The sequence below is a fragment of the Pleurodeles waltl genome, chromosome 7 (assembly GCF_031143425.1).
Source record: "Pleurodeles waltl isolate 20211129_DDA chromosome 7, aPleWal1.hap1.20221129, whole genome shotgun sequence".
In the NCBI taxonomy this organism is placed as follows: domain Eukaryota; kingdom Metazoa; phylum Chordata; class Amphibia; order Caudata; family Salamandridae; genus Pleurodeles; species Pleurodeles waltl.
The window spans coordinates 1,200,182,993-1,200,201,901 of record NC_090446.1 but is presented as its reverse complement, the minus strand read 5'-3'; positions in this window follow the sequence as shown (position 1 = coordinate 1,200,201,901).

Sequence of the window (18,909 nt, the reverse complement as noted above, 5' to 3'; positions counted from 1 at the left end):
GCCCATGTGTCCAGAAGACAGGGGTACTAAAACGAGGAGCCACAGACAAAAAGAAACAAGGACATGGAGACGTAGTGCTGGAAAGGGACAAGGATTGATTGATTTAATTTGGTTATGCACTCACTGCATGAAAGTCTCTCAGCGCTGGTTTTTAGGGTCATCTAAAAAAGATACCTGTATGGACTTTTTTAAAAGAGTGGAGTGATAAGCGCTGTTAGGAATAGCAGGAAAGGAGTTCCAGATAGTGGGATAGAGATAGAAAAATGCTCTTTCTCCTTTGGGTTCAAGTTGAATTCTGAGCGCAGTCTGTAAAATGTGTCACTGTTCCTCAGCACACTCTCTGACTGATATCTTAGAATTTTCCTGGTTAGGAAAGATGGTGCCATTTTGTGGATACATTGATACATACATAGGGTAAACTAATTCAGAATTGATCACCCCCTTAACACGAATTTAGTGAAGAGTTTGCCTAACTTGTCAGGCATGATCTATGTTGTTTAGCCCCTATATTGTTGTGACTGCAGACGTTTTAGCACTTTGGTGGAAATCATAAATTAACTGCTGCTCGACAACTAAAGTGTTGTGCTCCTCAGATAACAGTGGCAGTATTGGACGGAGTAGTCATAGTAAATGATAATAATTCCTTACTTTAAGATTGGTTTCACATGTGAAATCTATATTTTTTTACATTTTTAGACACTGGAAAATGTTGATGGAAGATGGTTGGGATGGATGCTCATATAACTCTGCCTTTTGTCCCAAAGATAATCAACTCAATTTTCAATTATTAAGCTATAGATAGTTTTGGTCCATTCAAGATTCCAAGGAAAACAAATATGGCCACTGGAACAGAGAGAAAATAGACATTACCACATTGAGACACATGACAAAAGAGGTACAGACACTGGAATAGACAACCAGAGACAGGAAATGTGGGTGCTGCACTGTGTTGTGTGATAGGTTTGTAAGTCTGAGCACAAGATGCTTTTACCTCAAATATGCGCTCACACCCCTCCACACACACACACGTTAAAGAAGAAAGTAAATTCTGACCCTCAGGGGCACCCCAATTAAAAAACATAGTTAAGAATGCACGTCAGGTTGAAGGTTGCTTCGAAAAAAAGTAGGAAAAGAGAACATAAGTGAAGTTTGCAGTCAATATCAATTTTTTTATTAGACCATTTTTGGATAGCTCCTTCCTCTGCTTCAATCAAACATTGTTCCTTTATCATTCCCAAAATATCCATCTCCCCTATCATGGTTTCATCCTAAAGGTTTTGCTTGAGAAGAAACAGTGTGCATATAAAAAGTAACTACTATAGCACCACATAACAAAGTCTGGCTTAGTCTCTTACTTTTCTTTGCACAGCCAGCTCTCATCTGACCCTCACTCATCCTCTAAAAGATCACCACAATGCCCAAGAGGCTGAGCGTTACACTCAGTAGACCTTGGCATTTCGGATGCTTATTACATCTTGAATGTACCTCTGGGTAGACCGCTCAAGTTTCCACGGTTCATGAGTGAGTAGTGCAGGTTTTGTAGACTATGACCAGTAGCTCTCTGTAGCATATTATAAATCCAGAAAGTCCCAGAATAGGACGAGGGACCCTGGACTCGATGAGCTACTTGTGCATGGATTTGTAAACTTGAGAACTCTGTTGTTTTGCTGTTTGGCGGTTGAGATACTGCAGTATTAGACGTGCATTAATGGATAGGCTATGGCATTTGTAATACTGCGGATGGGATGTCTGCCGTGTTTTGACAGAGCGTCATGTCCGCCAAACACTAAATAAGGACTACAATTTCCCCATAACATTACAATACAAGTACGCTGTCTCTCTCCTGTATCTTCACTGATCAAAGACATCCTCAGAGTTTTAAAATCTCTAGATGGTCAGCACGCATATGTCGTGGCTGTTCGACAAGCTGTGCAAATAATCTGCTATTTGATTCAACAAAATATTTACTACAATATATTTTTTAAAGAAGAATGAGTCAAAAATGACTCTAACAGAAGAGTAAATTTTGTTTGAAAGAGAAACATTTGAAGCCACATGCTTGTTGTCATATTATCAGGAAGAAAAAAGATCCAGGTTTTAAATCTAGAATTCTCTTTAGACTGTAGCACACATGACTGGATATGACAATAAGCACTGGCAAAGCCAATAAGATGTCTTCCATTTTGAGTTTTGGCGAAAAGAAAGGCCTGCTGCAATGAAAACAACAAAGGAAAAGCCGATTGCTTTCTGTCTACAATACACCTATGAGAGATGTGTTGTGGTACCTATAATTCTGTGTACTTTGGAAATGTAAAAGAATCCCTAGTGCATTGAAACGCGTGCCCTACATATACGTTGGAATGCTACACTAAACAGCCATTAACATGAAAGTGAGAAAGAGAGGAATATCCTTCTAGGTAAAGCTAAAGTCCGCTTTACACATATTTTAAAGAATTGGTAACACTAGGTAATATGTACAGCTATGCTGTAAAGCCACATATTATGTCCAAAAGACTTTTCTTTCATGAGCAAATGTTCATGTACATGTCCAGCCGTGTGAACAGTTTTTAAGTCTAGGACTGAATTCCAAAGAGAGGTTACACCCATACCAGAGCCCATCTGACTTTCTTGGGCAAAACATAAATTGTTTTGTATGAACTGTAGCTGTCAGTTGGTTATAGTGGACAGGAAGGGGATATAACTATTTATCCAAATGGAAACTACAGGCACATTTTACCAAGCACCCTCGTGACGTCTTCTCCTCACTCACAAAGAACTGCTTTTATATCGCACTTTCATTAACCTCACTTGTGGACATCTCACTGTCATAAATAAAGCAAAACATTGCGAAACAAGAATGCAGTGTATTCAAGATCCAAGAGGCCTATTTTGAAAATGACACATTTCTTGTTGCCATAGCCAATGGGCCATGACAGTATTCGGAAAAGGATATTAACTTCACCTTTGTAAAGGGTTACGAGGGAAGCTTTTCGAGTGATGGGGCTCTGGCATAGTGAGTGCTTACTTACAAAAACATTAGGGGGCAATTATTTTTCTAGAAGCCTACCACTCGCTTTGGTGGATACCATAGCAGGTCTAACCCAACTTTGTGTAGGGCTGATTACACTTCATGCTTCTTTCTTCCATCACTCCACACTTTCTGTCTCTTTTTCTGACTCTTGTACGTTCTTTGGCGGGTTTTATTTCGTCCCTTCCTCTTCCGTTTCTCACTGTTGTCTTTCTCTCTTTTCTGCCTTTTTCCCTATTGCTCTGGATAAAGCTTGATGATTAAAAATAATTTGAGTCCCAAACAAGCAATGTCAAGAGGTCTGGCTTATAGCTGACAACGCCTCTTTAGTCTCCAATGACTTTAGGTACTCAGTAAGTCATCATAGATGCACTCTTTCACCCATACCTGCATTCACCAACTTACCTATCAACAGTAGATCACACGCAGAAACTCTACAAACTTATGCAAGACAAATTATACGAATAAATGTAGCAAAAAAGGAAACATGCTGCCAACTAAACATGGCGAGCACATGCTAGCTATAAAAAAATTAAATTATGCATTGCACACAAAACCAATTTGCAATTGTTTTGTACATATTGTATGGTTGCTTTCAAATGTTAGTGTGGTTGCATTATGTAGCAGCAACATGTTGGCCATCTTGAAGTAGGAAAACAATAATGGTAAGTGCACAATACCAATCCAAGATGGTAACTCAGTAAACATCACACTGGGAAACCATAATAACTTACTGAGTGCCTAAACTTACCAGTGACATCGTAATTAGGCAGTATGTTGGTATGGTATTTTACTTTGTTTATTAGCTGGCCATGTCAAAAACTGGATTCACAGAATGTCTGTTGAGTAACCTTCCTGACTGCTCAAAGAAAGGGTGCTTCTATCAGTTACCATGGATTGTGAAACGGGACTCTCAGATATCCCCCTAAGGGAAGACCACCATCTTGGAAAAATCTGCTTATTAGGTTTGACCATGCCTCTTTCTAGAAACTATTGGTGTTCATTTAGCAAATGAAGAAGCTCAGGTTTGAAATCATTCATGCCAAACTGGCTTTTGAAGTCTTACTGCGACTATTCCTGTTCCTGTTGTGTGCTCGTCACAGCACATAGAAAACTACTCTGGGGTACCCAGGAAAGCAGAGATGCCTTAATAATCCAGGTGGCAAGGAAACCCAGTCATGGGCAAGCATAGCGTCTATCAGTGTCCTTATGGGTGCCAAATAAAACACTGCTTCCTTCTTCCTCTCAGTGCAATCAGTCCTCTCAGTGCAATCAGTCTCTGGTAAGCATTTTTACTGTTTTTGTCACGGATCTTGGCGAAGGAGTAGCAGTTGGCCAAAACATCCTGCAATAGCAAAATGATGATACATGTTGGACAATAGAAATGTGTTGCACTGGACGCAGCGCACTTCAGATGAAATGAGCATCAAGCAGCCTCCTGGTAGCATTGTCTGGGAAGTTGCAGGACATTTTGAAAAAAACAAACAAAATAAAAAATGATGAAGGAACAAAATAAATGGGGACCTATAAAAGGAAAAAAATGGAAAACTAAAGAAATGGCCTAGCAGCTCTGGCATTGAAGTGTGTTAGTTTTCAAGTGAACGTGGACAAAAGTCTGCCACTCACGGGACTGTAGACTCGATGGATGTATGGGATGACCCATTGTACCATGCTCTATCCTGTCACAGGGAGAGACCCAAACAGATCAATGGGAGAATACGGTTTGCCTAAACACCCTATATGTATGAATATGTATGTGTAATTATGTATGTGTTATAAAATGTATTTGATTACAAGGGCTTGTCAAGGAGAGGTGTGAAAAAGTGGACTTTTAGTTGAGATGGATGGTAGTCTACCACACATAATAATGCCACTATTCTTTTAGGTCCAGTGAAGGTTTCAGTAATATAAATCGGAGCTCAACCCCTGGTAGCTGTGATACAGGCTTCACTTAAGAAAATGTGTAAAGCATTTAGAAGTACCAAAACATTTAAAAAGTGGAAAACAAAACAAAATAAAAATTGTACTCCTTTTTCTAAAAATAGAGAATATTTTAATTAACAAAATCACAGAAATCCAATAAGGAGAACCAGAAACATGATTTTTTTAAAGTTGTCAATAAAAATAGCATCAAAAGAAGTTAAGCAACAATGGTGGGCATTTGGTTGTGCTTGACAATACCTAGGTGAGAGTTAAGGCCAACCGTATGGAGCATGGGTTGAATACAGAGACCGTTTTTCATTCAAGTTGGAAGTTTTACCTTCTGGCTTAGTCTATGAAATGGAAGTCAAAAATCTTCAGCAGCTCATAGCAGCATTCTGTGGATGAGATGGGCTCCACAGATTGCATTCAGAGGAAGTCCCAGCGAAACCGTTGACTTTTGGCACGAAAGGTCAGACTGGGAGAAAGTAAAAATGTATTCCACAGGAAGATGCCTTGCCATCTAGATACTTTTGTCACCTTCTACCTTCGGACATAGTCACTTTTTTGGGAGCTTGAATTGTTGCAGTGGGGCAAGGCTGAAACTGTAGTCAAACAATGCTAACCATAGGGCCAGACACCTTTTCTGTGACATACCGCTGAAACAGATTTGCTGCTGTGGAAAAGCTCCAAGCAAGAGCAACCCGAAGCTGTGGCTCAGTGCCAATAGTTGCATATTCTTTACTGCTTAACAGTGAAACCAAAATATCAGCTCACTCAATCAATCAATCAATTTGTTGAGCATGCTACTCACCCAGTAGGGTCTCAAGGCGCTGGGGTGGGGGGGTTGCTACTGCTTGAAGAGCCAAGTCTTGAGGCGCTTCCTGAAGGTCAGGAGGTCCTAGGCCATGCGTAGGTTGGTGGGGAGGGAGTTCCAGGTTTTGGCGGCGAGGTGGGAGAAGGATCTGCCGGCAGTTGTGGTACGGTGATTGCAAGGGACTATTGCGAGGGCGAGGTCGGCGGAGCGGAGTTGTCATGTTGGGATGTGGAAGTTAAGTCGATCGTTGAGGTAGGCCAGTCCGGTGTCATGGAGGGCTTTGTGAGCGTGGATTAGGATTTTGTAGACGATCCTTTTGTTGACTGGTAGCCAGTGTAGGGATCTGAGGTTGGCGGAGATGTGTTCGTGGCGAGAGAGTTTGAGGATGAGACGTGCTGAGGCGTTCTGGATGTGCTGGAGCTTTTTCTGGAGCTTGGCCGATGATCCTGCGTAGAGGGCATTGCCGTAGTCCAGTCTGCTGCTAATGAGGGCGTGAGTGACCGTTCTTCTAGTTTCCACAGGAATCCACCTGAAGGTCTTGCGGAGCATACAAAGGGTGTTGAAGCATGAGGATGAGATGGCGTTGACTTGCTGGGTCATGGAAAGTGAAGAGTCTAGTATGAAGCCGAGGTTAAGCGCGTGGGTGGTGGGTGTTGGGGGCGGCCACAGGGTGGCCGGCCACCAGGAGTCGTCCCATGCTGACTTGTTGTGTCCGAAGATGATGATCTTGGTTTTTTCTGAGTTCAGCTTAAGGTGGCATGCTGTCATCCAGTTGGCGATGGCGAGAAGTCTCGTGTGGAGGTTTTTCTTGGCGGTTGCAGGGTTCCTCGTGAGGGAGAGAATGAGCTGGGTGTCGTCAGCGTAGGAATTGATGTTGAGGCCGTGGGGTCGGACGATGCTGGCGAGCGGAGCCATGGAGATATTGAAGAGGGTGGGGCTGAGTAAGGATCCCTGGGAGACTCCGCATATGGTCTTGGTGGCCTTTGACCGGAACGGTGGGAGGCAAACTCTTTGTGTTCTTTCAGAGAGGAAGGAGGTGAGCCAGTCCAGGGCTCCGTGGCGAATTCCGGCATCGAAGAGGCGTGTGCGAAGGGTTTGGTGACATACTGTGTCGAAGGCTGCGGAAAGGTCGAGAAGGATGAGGGCAACGGTTTCACCTTTGTCTAGCCTGGTCCTGATGTCATCGGTGCAGGCGATGAGGGCGGTCTTGGTGCTGTGGTTTTTGCGGAATCCAGATTGGGAGGCGTCGAGTAGGCTGTTGTCCTCCAGGAAGCGGGAAAGTTGGTCATTGACTATCTTCTCTATGACCTTTGCGGGGAATGGGAGTAGGGAGATAGGTTGGTAGTTTTTGAGGTCTTCTGGGTCGGCTTTGGGCCTTTTGAGCAAGGCGTTGACTTCAGCGTGTTTCCAGCTTTCCGCGAAAATGGCAGTCTCGAAGGAGCTGTTAATGATGGTCCGGAGCTGGGGAGCAATGATTTGGCTAGCCTTATTGAAGGCGTGGTGAGGGAAGGGGTCTGTGAGAGAGCCGGAGTGGATGGCGCTGTGGGAGAGCTCAAAGTCCTTACCATTGAGAAGTAAGCATTCTATGGAAAAATACATAACTTTTCCATACATGTGCACTCATTAAGATCAGACAACTAAAGCATTCTGGTTCAACCTCATACAGAGGAAGATCCTATCTGGCAGGAGGGCACATTCATTAGAACACATTCCACAACACTTAAAATCTGCAAACCCCTCCTTCCCTTCAGAAAAGCAGTGAAAACATGTCTGAAATGTAACTGTACTGCCAAATGAGACATGACCACTTTATCTATGTTGTATTTCTCTGAACTACAGGAGAGGATGTGGCTTAACGGCCTGCGCTGCTGACTTCAGAGCTGGGGGAATCGAGTTCCAGTCTTGGTGTCGGCTCAATATACTGTGATTCCGGGCAAATCACTTAATCACCCTGTTGCCTTCACTTCAGCGCTTTGAGACCCTTATGGGTGATTTGCTGCGCTTTGAAAATCCAGGATTTATGGGACTTTTGTGAGTTAGATGTCTACAACACACAAATAAATGTGTATAAATTCAACAGATATGTGACTGCCTGTCATCGGTGGAGGAATTATATTGTCTGAGTCCAGAAGATATCACACTTTGATATCTATCTACCAATTAATAAAGTCAACCTATTATAAAGGAATATGATGAACAGACATGAGGGTTTATAACAAAACCACTGGTTTGTTCTGAGGACAATGTTAATCTAGAAATACAATTACGCCAAGATCCCAGACAAAGGTTAAATGCTGGGAGGATGGTACTTCTTCTGAGAAAAGGGCACCATACAAAAACTTTCTGAACCATACAAAGAGAACTGCCATTGATCAAAATTGCAATTTGCTTTATGATGCAATGCTGTCCAGAGTTGGAAACCATTTCTAAAGGTTTGTAGCCATTTGAGAAGGCATACAAACAGACTGACAGGTTTGGCCAACAAATGAATTACTGAAGGAACAAGTAATCACTCCCAACTGTAGTACTGATTAAAGCAATTTGCTACAGTATGCTAGGTACTGCTCACCTACCATCAAAATATGTTTACAAAAGGTTCTTAGAAATGATTATACCATTCAAAGCATAAACAGATTTGTGGTCAATTAGTTTATTGAGAATTATCTCAAGTAAGTGGGATTTGGAGTGCATCAAGTTTTTTTTAGAATGATGCTAAAGAACCTGATATCCCATATGCCACACAACATGGAAGGGTTCGTATTTGACATCAGCCCATACAATTTTTCAAATAATGATCCTCAAAACCTGCGCTTATTCTCTGCCCCAGATTTAAAATCTTCAGCAGGGTAATATGTGCACAACAGTTCAATTGGATCACGATAGGAAGCATTGTCTCTATATTCTACATGGGATTTAGATCTGAGATGCTGATGTTCCATAATGTGGCAGTACTTTTTTAAATCAAATTTTCTCCTGCTTTTGACAGGGAACACTAACATTACCCCAGTCTGGTTCTCAGACATATTGCTTTATACATTTGTTTTACTTGGCCACCTTCAAAGTTCATTTGTCAATGGGATTTCAAACATGTTCCTCTTTGTCCCTGCAACTGTCCTCACTTAAACCCTTTCATGACTAAGGAGGTATTACTTATGCAATGTTGGATAGTGGGCCAGTAGATTGGGGAGCATGTTAAATACATACATGCTCACGCAGGTGCCGCAGGTGCCGGGTGGCTCACGTCAGAGTCGGAGCCGGAGCCGGTGCCGGAGTCGGAGTGCAGTGCGGCGCGGAGCACGGTGCCGCTGCTGCTGCTGCCGCCGCCTCCACCACCGCCCCACCACCGCTACTGCTGCACTTGGGGGGGCGCGAGGGAAAAACCCCGCCAAGGATAATCTTGAGGCGAGGAGCTTGGAGGAGCTAATTATACCAGCTTTTTTTTTCATGTTGGTTTCCTCTATCCATTCATTTCACCCTGACCGCCAACTTGGACCGTAACACGACACATCCCGAGGAGCCCCGAGGACAGCCGAGCAGCAGACTGGGGATAAACAACAGACTCCGGCGGCCGTGGGGAAAGCAGCTTTTTTGTGGCACGCTTCGCCGCCTACTGTCACCCGGCCTCTACCATCTTCTTGCTCGCGTCATCTCCTGCTCGCCGCTGGTTCTGAGCACTGGGGCTTTCCATCCTAGGCTCCTCCGAGAGCCGTTCGCCGCAGGGCCCCCCCCGGGCGTGCAGATCCGTTGACCCCGTGTGTCCCGCCTGGCCGCCTCCTCGTCTGCTCCTGCAACCCCAAACGGGGCCTGCTCTTGGTAATTAATTATTTGGGGTTAAGACGTGGTGAGAACTTTCTAAAAAGCTATGATGTTTCAAAAACTTTTGACCTTTCTATCATTCTTGGTGTAAGCTGTTTTGAACTACCTGAACCACGCTACCCTGCCGTCACTGCCATCGCCACCACCAAGAGTCCAGGGCTGCCATTACCGCGTCAGCAAGTACCATCCCCCGCGTCGCCGCCCCGGGACTTTTACTCCCGGTAGCCTCAGCGGCGGCGCGTGGCTCCCGGTGCCAGCGCCAGGAGGCGCCTACAAATCGCCCAGAAAGCCCAGAGGCCCGCTTTGCCCGGTGGCCGTCCGGGGCAGGAGGAGGCAGGGCATAGGTCCTTTTACATAGAGTACCCTGGTCCTTGGGCTGACAGTAACGTAAGCAGCTAATAATATTAATGTTTGTTTTGTGTATGATATAACCGGCTGACGTGTATTGTTGTGGGGGCACTTTTGATAAAAAGGCAACCAGTCAATTCATTGAGGAATACTTCCACTAGATAATCGACGACTCCGCTGTTTCCATCATGTCCAAACTGAGGTCCTCTAAAATGGCTACAAATAATGACTCAAAGACCTTGGATAACTATCTCTTTAAGGTAGTTAGTAAAATTAACAAAGATAGGAGATCATCATTAAGTAGGGTTAGTCCAGAAACATCTCCCATAAGGCAGTGCTTACCCTCTACATCAATGTCTCAGAGTGTCTCGACTATTTCCAACAATGAGCACGATTTAAATATTGATGTTTCTGTGGTAGAGCAGGTTTGTTGTTCCGAACCTATTCAAGTACAGGATCGGACATTACCATTAAGGTCGCCTCTTATTCAATCTCCCACTAGGAGAGCGGTACGTGCCTGTAGGAAGGGGCCTGTCAAGAAAGCAGGGTGCCGGAAGCCAAAAAAAGCTGGCCCAACAGCAACCAATAGGGGAAATGTCCCTGAGCCCACCAATATTATCGAGGGGACTAGTCTGCACTCAAGTCAAATTGATCTTCTGGTTACAATCCTTGAATCTAAATTGGAAGTACTGATCAGCCCCATGGTGGCCAAGGTAGAATTAGTGCTTCTTAGGGTTAGTAGACTGGAAGGCCTTGTAGAATCTTGTCTGACTCAGTCCACTGTTCCTCCGAGTACCCACTTAGACTCAATAGGCTCTATGGATAACCGCCCAGTGGGTTCAGTTACACACTCTATAGTCAGTAATAGGGTGGAGGGCTTGGGGGCCATTGTTCAGGCCCCACCGACTGTAAGTGTGCCGACCGCCTCATCCTCGTCCACATCGCCAGTAGCGTCGGCTAGTGCACAAAATACATTTAGTCAACCACGATCAATACAAAGGAGTACTCAGGACACTATAAGAGGGACAGCCATTGACAGAAGAAGTATAACTAGGCGACATAATTCTATTAATCTCCCGCCAGAATGTGCACCATATACTGTGGTTTTAACAAATGTCCCAGAGGTTGACTTGTGCTTGAATGGTTCTGGGGTAGAAACGTATCCTGCTCTTAAAAACAAGACGCTTGCTTGGTTGAATAAGAACTGTGGATTTCCTTGTGCCCTTGCAAATGACATTTTATTTACCCGCAGAGTTAGCTGGATTGGCAATGGCCCTAAAAATAGAGGTGGAGACTGTAGTATTATAAATTTTAAACACCCACAACACGTGGCAACAGTGCTTCTGAGAGCTGCAATTTTGGCAACTCTAGAAAATGCGGTTCTTGCTAGACCTCTTGGCTTCTTTTATAATCATGGGGCCAATACTCAATGTCGCTCGTTGTATGTGCAAGGGCAATGTTCAAATGAGAACGGAAGAGGTATGGATGCCTGTACCCCGAATGTATTTGTGAATATGTCCCGGTCTCAAATTAGGGGGGAGCCAAGTCGTCATCAGTTGTCTTACAGGCAGACCGTTAACACTTTACCTCTCCACAATCGGTATGCTGCTTTATCTTCTATGGAGGAAAATGATTGACTGCCAAACGTCTTGGGAATTTCTTCCCAGTCTTCAGCATCGTCCATCAAGATTGCTACATGGAACATTGCTGGTTTAAAGAGCAAGTCTGGGATAGCCGAATGGGAAAGGACACTAAATCCTTTGACGTCATTGCTTTACAAGAGACTTGGGATCAAACGAATAGCTTTTCTTTAGATGGCTTTTGTCATTTTTGCATTCCAGCTACAAACAGTGTGGCAGGAAGACCTAAGGGGGGACCATTAAGCCTTTTCAAACTGGATATGAAAGGTACCTTAACTCAATGCCCCTCGGGCTCAATAAATTGTTTAATTGTTGAGCTTTCCACCCAGGATAAGGGTAAGATCCTTTTTATAAATTTTTATAATTCGCATGCTAATGATTGCACCAGTCAAAACCTGGATGACTTGGATACATTTTTGTCAGTCTATAGTATAAATGGTAATACATTTGAGTTAATATTATTAGGGGACTTTAACATACATCCATGTACCCTACCATGTATTAGGAGGGATGAGGAAGGCCCTCCCTTTTCCTCAACTGCTCATCCAGAACATACTAGGCAGGGGGATTATTTTGAGCTTTTCCTCGCTAAATGGAACTTATATGAGTCTGGCTGTGGAGATGGGAATAGTAGGTCCCCTACGTTTAAGGGCAAAGAAAATGGTACTATTATAGATTATATTTTTTTGTCTTCTTTTTTGTTAAATAGTGTTTTAGATTATTGTACTGAGGTGTCAGTTTTTAGTGATCATAATCCTGTTGTACTTGTTTTTAAGAACACTGAACTGATTTCTCTCAAATTAGTCGCAGAGAGTGGGGGCTTGAACCTTAAAGTCAAAGACCAGAATCGTAGGTTGAAGTGGACAAAAATAGTCCCTGAAACTTTTTTCCAGGAGGTCTTGTCTAACGTGGAGGATGAAATCTCTATATGTCTAGCGGACAATCCAGATCCTAAGGAGGTTATAGCAGCATTTGATCAGATTTGCTTAGAAATTAATCGTAGTCTTCAGGCTAAATCTAGCCAGAAGGCGCTAGAGGGCAATAGATGGTTTGATAAGGAATGCTCTAAAGCACATGGTGTACTACTTAAGGCATTAAAAACTATTCCTAAAGATCGATCAAAAATAGTAAATGCTAGGAAAGTGTATAAAAAAACTAGTCTAGAGAGGAAAAGGACTCTGAAAGATAACGCCTTGGCTCAACTCTTGGATCCAGATACCCTAAAAAACTGTGGTTTATTCTGGAAAATAATAAATCAGCCCTTTTTTTCTGATGAAACTAATACTCCTTCAGAGGCAAACATTCCAGATGAGGGCTGGATAAAACACTTTAGTCAGATATACTCTAATACTGGTCCTCCTGGTGGAATTTTAGCAGATGATGTTGGGGTAATCTTCCCTGACAAGGATGCAGTTATTTTTGCAGTTGCAGATGTTGAAAGGGCTATAGACCTAACCACAAAAAACAAAGCCCCAGGCCCAGATGGGGTACCTGGGGACGTTTTTAAAAGTTTTCCAAAATTTTGGTCTAAGGTATTATGCAAGGTTTTTAATAATCTTGCATTTGATAAAATCCCGTCTTCCTGGAAGAAATCTATAATTATACCAGTGTTTAAAAAGGGTAATAGGCAAGACCCATCTTGTTACAGGCCGATTTCACTGATTGATTCCTCAGTGAAAATTTTAGGTCGAGTTATTTTAAATAAATTGAACGATTGGTTAACAGAGAAAGGGGTCCTAGCAGATGTGCAGTATGGTTTTAGACCTAAAAGGAGTACTATAGATCAAAGTTTGAATTTGTATTTATTAATAGAGAAATACACGAAGGCGAAGGAGGGTTCCATGTATCTGGGGTTCATGGACCTCTCGTCAGCCTTTGATCTTGTAAATCGATCTAAATTATGGAAAATCTTACTTGACATGGGACTGGACAAGGCTTTTGTTAACCTCTTAGTAGATTTACATACTGACCTAACAGCTTCTGTTAGAGTTACTACTGCGGGGCGATGCACTAGCCACTTTAACTCAGAAAGGGGAGTCAGGCAGGGGTGCATTCTGGCTCCCCTCCTTTTTACTATTTATATAAATGCCCTGGAATCCACATTAAAAGATGCTACCCAGGACACCCCTCGGATAGGAGAACTTGGTATTCCGGTCCTCCTATACGCGGACGATGCGGTCCTGCTCTCTCGTACTGGTGTTGGTCTTCAACGATTATTGGACGCCTTTGAGGTTTTTATGACTTCCCTGGATTTAAAAATCAACGTTAAAAAGTCCCAGATTATGATTATGGGTAAGGGTAATAAAAATAAACGCCCCAAAATTTTTACTTGTGGGAGGCAAGAATTGTGTAGAGTAGCAATATTTCCATACTTAGGGATCACTTTCGATGAGAAAGGCTCCTGGGGCCCCCAGATAAAAAATAGAAATGTTGCCCTTGTAAAGTCGTCTTCTGCTCTTCGGGGTTTTATGAATAAACTCGGGGCGAGGCCAATTGTTAGTTTGCTAAAAATTTATGAAGCAAAATGCCTTGCAATAGCAACGTATGGACGTGCGATATGGGGCTATTGCTCTATGGAAAGTATACAGATCACGGAAAATAAATTTCTAAGATCGGTTCTCTCTCTTCCCCAGTCTACTTCCACACACATTGTCCATACTGAATTGGGTGTGGGCTACATTTCAGACTTGATCAAACTGGCCCCCGTTCTAGCCTGGCTAAAGATCTGGCTGAATCAAGAAATTCCGCTCAACCACTCCATTTTAAAAGATTGCCTGCAGCTGGATAAAGTAAATAAAATAGCGTGGCTAGTTTATATCAAAAATTGTTTTGCTAGATTAGGGAGATCGGATCTTTTTTATTCCCCGGAATCAATAACTGTTAAAGATATTGGTCTGATTAAAAGCATGATGAAAGATCTGTTATATTTAGAAAGAGAACAAGTCGAATATGAGAAACCATCGGTGCGGGCCAGTATCATTTTGAGTACTTATGTGGGTCCTGAATTATATTTGTCTATTGTAAATCAAACTTTTCACCGGTTTCTACTCACACGCTTTCGGTTTAACCTGATCCATCTAACTCTTGGCCACTTTCAAACCTGGTCTCCTCCGGAAAAAGGAACGCCGTGTAATTGTGATAATTTTTCGATCCAGAATACAATGCATTTTCTGTTATTCTGTGACCATTACGCGGCCTTAAGAAAGAAATATTTGTTCCCAATTTTAAAGGAGGAGGGGTTTATACAGGTTAAACCTGCCCTCTTGTTCTTACAGTTATTGCAGACCCCTAGGATTATGTTCCATGTTGCTAGTTTTTCAGTGGGAGTTGTTAGGGTTAAGAAAAAGAAGTTCGCCATTAATCCGATTATTTTATTGGAATGAATTGAGTGATTAATTAATTTTTTATAGGAAATGTAATTTCTGTGAATCTGGGAGAATATTAATGTTTCACGTTAAATGATGTTTTTAGGAGGTTTTACTTTACTGACCCCCCTTTTAAATATTGTAGATAATATGAATTGTTGATTGCCTGTAATATTTGATTGTACTTTTTTTTATGCCTTTTTATGATATTTATTTATCGAAATAAAGTACTTTGACTGACTGACTGACTGACATACATGCTCCTCTTTCTCAATTTGGCATAATTAAAAGGAAGGCTATTTGGGCAATATTGGTGTGAAATCTGGGGAAACCTAAGTTGTGTTCCTTTTAACTCCTGTAATTATCCCCCAAGTCAAAGTAACTAATTTTGTCAGCCATGTAAGTATGCAGTAAGAGAGCTGCAGATGTAACATAACTGATTTATCAGTCCATTGTTACAGAGAATGATAGTGATGCCTTTTGAGTAATATGTGGATGCCTCAGTATTGTGACAATGGTGCTTGGTCGATCCATTGTGGGTGCTCAGTGGAGGTCTCAATCCTGAGATATCTGTGCCACAGAGGAGGACAAAGGTACAATGTGAAACATCTGCAGATGTCTTACTGCTGTGATAGCCGTGCACAATGCAGATCAACATAGAGGTACACAGTGAGAGTTCTGTGGATGCTTCAGTACTAAGATAGTTGTGCATTCTTCAGGGAAATCTAAAAGTGTTATGCGATATTTCACTACTCTGATAATGGTGTATGGTGCAGATCCAGTCACAAGTACATTCTTAGAGTTGTGTTGATCTCTCAGTACTATCATTACTCTGATAAAAGTGCAGTTGCTTTGAGAGGGCTATGTATATGTCTCAGTAGTGAGCTATCAGTGGAAGCTGCATGGAATAATGGAGGCAAATTGTGAGAGCTCTGTGGATCTCTTGCTAGTGTGATAACAGTGCATTAGATCAGGATAGCACCATATTTTGTGCACTCTATGGATGTCTCAGTTGTGAGATATGTGTGTGCCACAGAGAAGTACTGGCATACAGTTTGAGAATTCTCTGTATAGATAGTCAGATATAGCGCTACTGTGATAATTGTGAATGTTGCATATAAGATTATATGCACATTGTGAGAGCTATGGAAATGTCTCAGAACTGAGCTAACAGCACATGGTGTCGGTCAGGCTTGAGGCACACTTTTATGTGGATAGCAGAGTATTGGGATACTGGTGTCCGCATTGACGGGTGAATTGTGAGATCAGTATTACCATTTCAGTCCTGGGATTCCTGCTTATGCTACCAAACAAGCAGAATTTCACTTTGACAGTCATGGAGATATCTTTGGGATCTGCTATGCAAGTGAATAATGCAAATAGTTATAGCACTGCATTGTGAGGATGCTGTGTTTCTCTCAGTACTGATAAAAGTGCATTCTGAGAGCTCACTGAATGTTTCTGTAATTGGAGTCCTATGGATCATATAAGTCGGGACAGAAGTAAATTGTGAAAGCATTGCAGATGTGTCGGTTCTGGTATACTACTGCAGGAGCATTGTGAAAGCTCGGTGAACGTTAAAGTACTGGAATAGCTATGCAATGGGCAGATCAAGCTAGACAAAACAACCCCTCACCTGAGTAGGTATCTTTCTGTACAGGTTGAATGAGGCTGCTCTCGTCATTCTTCTAAGGTGCTGTTATTCCCTGTGGGAGGGTGAAACTAACAACTTAATTTCAGAAGCCAACTTTGCTTGATTTATCATTACAATATATGTCATATTTATACAAGCTACAAAACAAAAAAAAGACTTGACTCATGTTAATGGGCATGGCTTAAATCAGTTGTACATTTCTTGTGAGGGCAGTTGTACTTATTTTGTGAGGACAGCCCAACCAACTCATATACAGTACAGATAACATCTACCATTCACACCATGTTAGTAGTAGGGCTGTATGAAATTATAATGAAGGGTCATTTACTATGCCTACATGGGTGGTGCAAAATGTGCCATGCCAATATCACTGATGGTGTTTTGTACTTAATAAACAAAACACATTTCTTCCTGCACGTGACTCTGTGTTCCGAATTCTGAACTGCTCTGAAAGTTCCAGTGGTGGTTCATTTGAAGCTGCAAGCCCAGCCAGTACTGCAGGATACAGTATACATCATCTTGAATGTCTCCTTCTGACCCTCACCGTCATCCCTCCAGCAGGCCCTGGGGTTGAAGACCCCTGCCCTAGGCTCACTTCCTCAGCCCTCAATGTCACTTAGAGCCCGGGACAGGTCCTCACAGGCCTAGACATGGCTTTCTTGGTTGGACGGGCAAAAAACCTCTGACTGGGACAGAGTCAGAACTCTGTGCGGCATCCCAACAGCCCCATGCCTAAGGCTGAGTATGGGCTGAGAGAATTCAGCCTGGAAGCCCCTGGTCCCACACCACAGGTGAGCAGAAACTGATTCATAAGACTAGGTGCAACTAGATGGCTATCTTTCTACCCCAGCAATCAGTTGATCTTAGCCCAGTCATCTTGTCGCACATGCCTGAGAAATTAATGATGCACCCAGATGGACAGGCTACCCTGGAATCCTCAATGAGGGCTCATTTGATTCTTCAGGCCCAGCCAGGGCTCCATGATTTCTAACATTTTTTCTCTTTCTGCATGGATTACACGAACGTTAGCTCTCCTCCTGACTAGTAGGGACAAGCTGCTAGGGGCCCAGTTGTTCTCCCAGGGTGCTGCAAGGACCCAAGCCGCCATGACCAGGGCCTTAAGGGGCCTGGTGCATGGCTGCCTTCAATACTTGACCCAAAGGCCTTCCCTCAAAGCCTGGCTTCTCAAAGAGCATACTGGAATGCAAATATGACATCCCAATGCAATGCAAACTATTGCATTGCAAGTATACAGCCACCATATTTTTTTATGGCATATATTTGCCATAACAATGTAGACATAGTCATTGCACCAGCCTGCCAAGACCACATTTGCTGACTTCGGCCAATACTTGTTACATAATGAGATGCCTAGCCTGAGTTTTACCTCATTTAGGTTTCTGTCAAAGATTACAAGCCACCTTCCACCTAACACTCTATCTAGAATATTCCATGTAATATACATTGGAGCATCCCTCCAGGTGATTCAGAAGCTGCAGAAATTCTGAAGGTAGCTAAAAGAAAATGTCTAACCTTAATGTCTGATTTTCATTTCATCTACCCATCTGTTGCTACCCTGGCTCCCAGTAGCAAGGCATTTCAATTTTTAAAGCAGTGTCCATAGGTCATCGTGCCATTTATGGTGCTGGACCTCTCTTCCTTTAGCACAATCTTCATCCCTGCCATCAAACTAGAGCTCTTTCATCTAGATTGGTCCCAGTCTAGACCTTCTTTTTCATTAAAACGACTTTCCTCCATTTAGGGCTAACAGTAAATAAAAAGATGAACAAAATGTGATTGGTGTCCATTCTTTAAGATGCATGGCCCTAGAATCACCAAGAAGGCAGTTGTGGATTGAGGAGCACCACTGATCTAACTATTGGAAATGATCAACCAAAAGCAAGAGTGTGACACAGAAGTCCTTTGAGGAAGTAAACACACAAATATTAGAATGATACACTTAGGGCCTGATTACGAATTCGGCGGAGGGGATTACTCCGGATATCCCGCCCGCCGTATTATGAGTTCCATTGGATATAATGAACTCGTAATTCGGCGGGTGGGATATCCGTACCATTTGGGAAGGAGTAATCCCCTCCGCTGAAGTCATAATCAGGCCCATAGTCCTCAGCTATAGATGCAGGCAAGCTAGATGTGAAGCTGATGAGAAATCAACAGTCATTGCATAAGTGATAAAATGGCAGCTCTGAAAAAAAGATTCAGTGACTGTACATATGAAGCACACTTTATCTGGGAAGGGTATCTTGACTACCAAATCTTTCAGCCAAATGAATATTAAAACCAGAAAGGCCTCTTCGGTC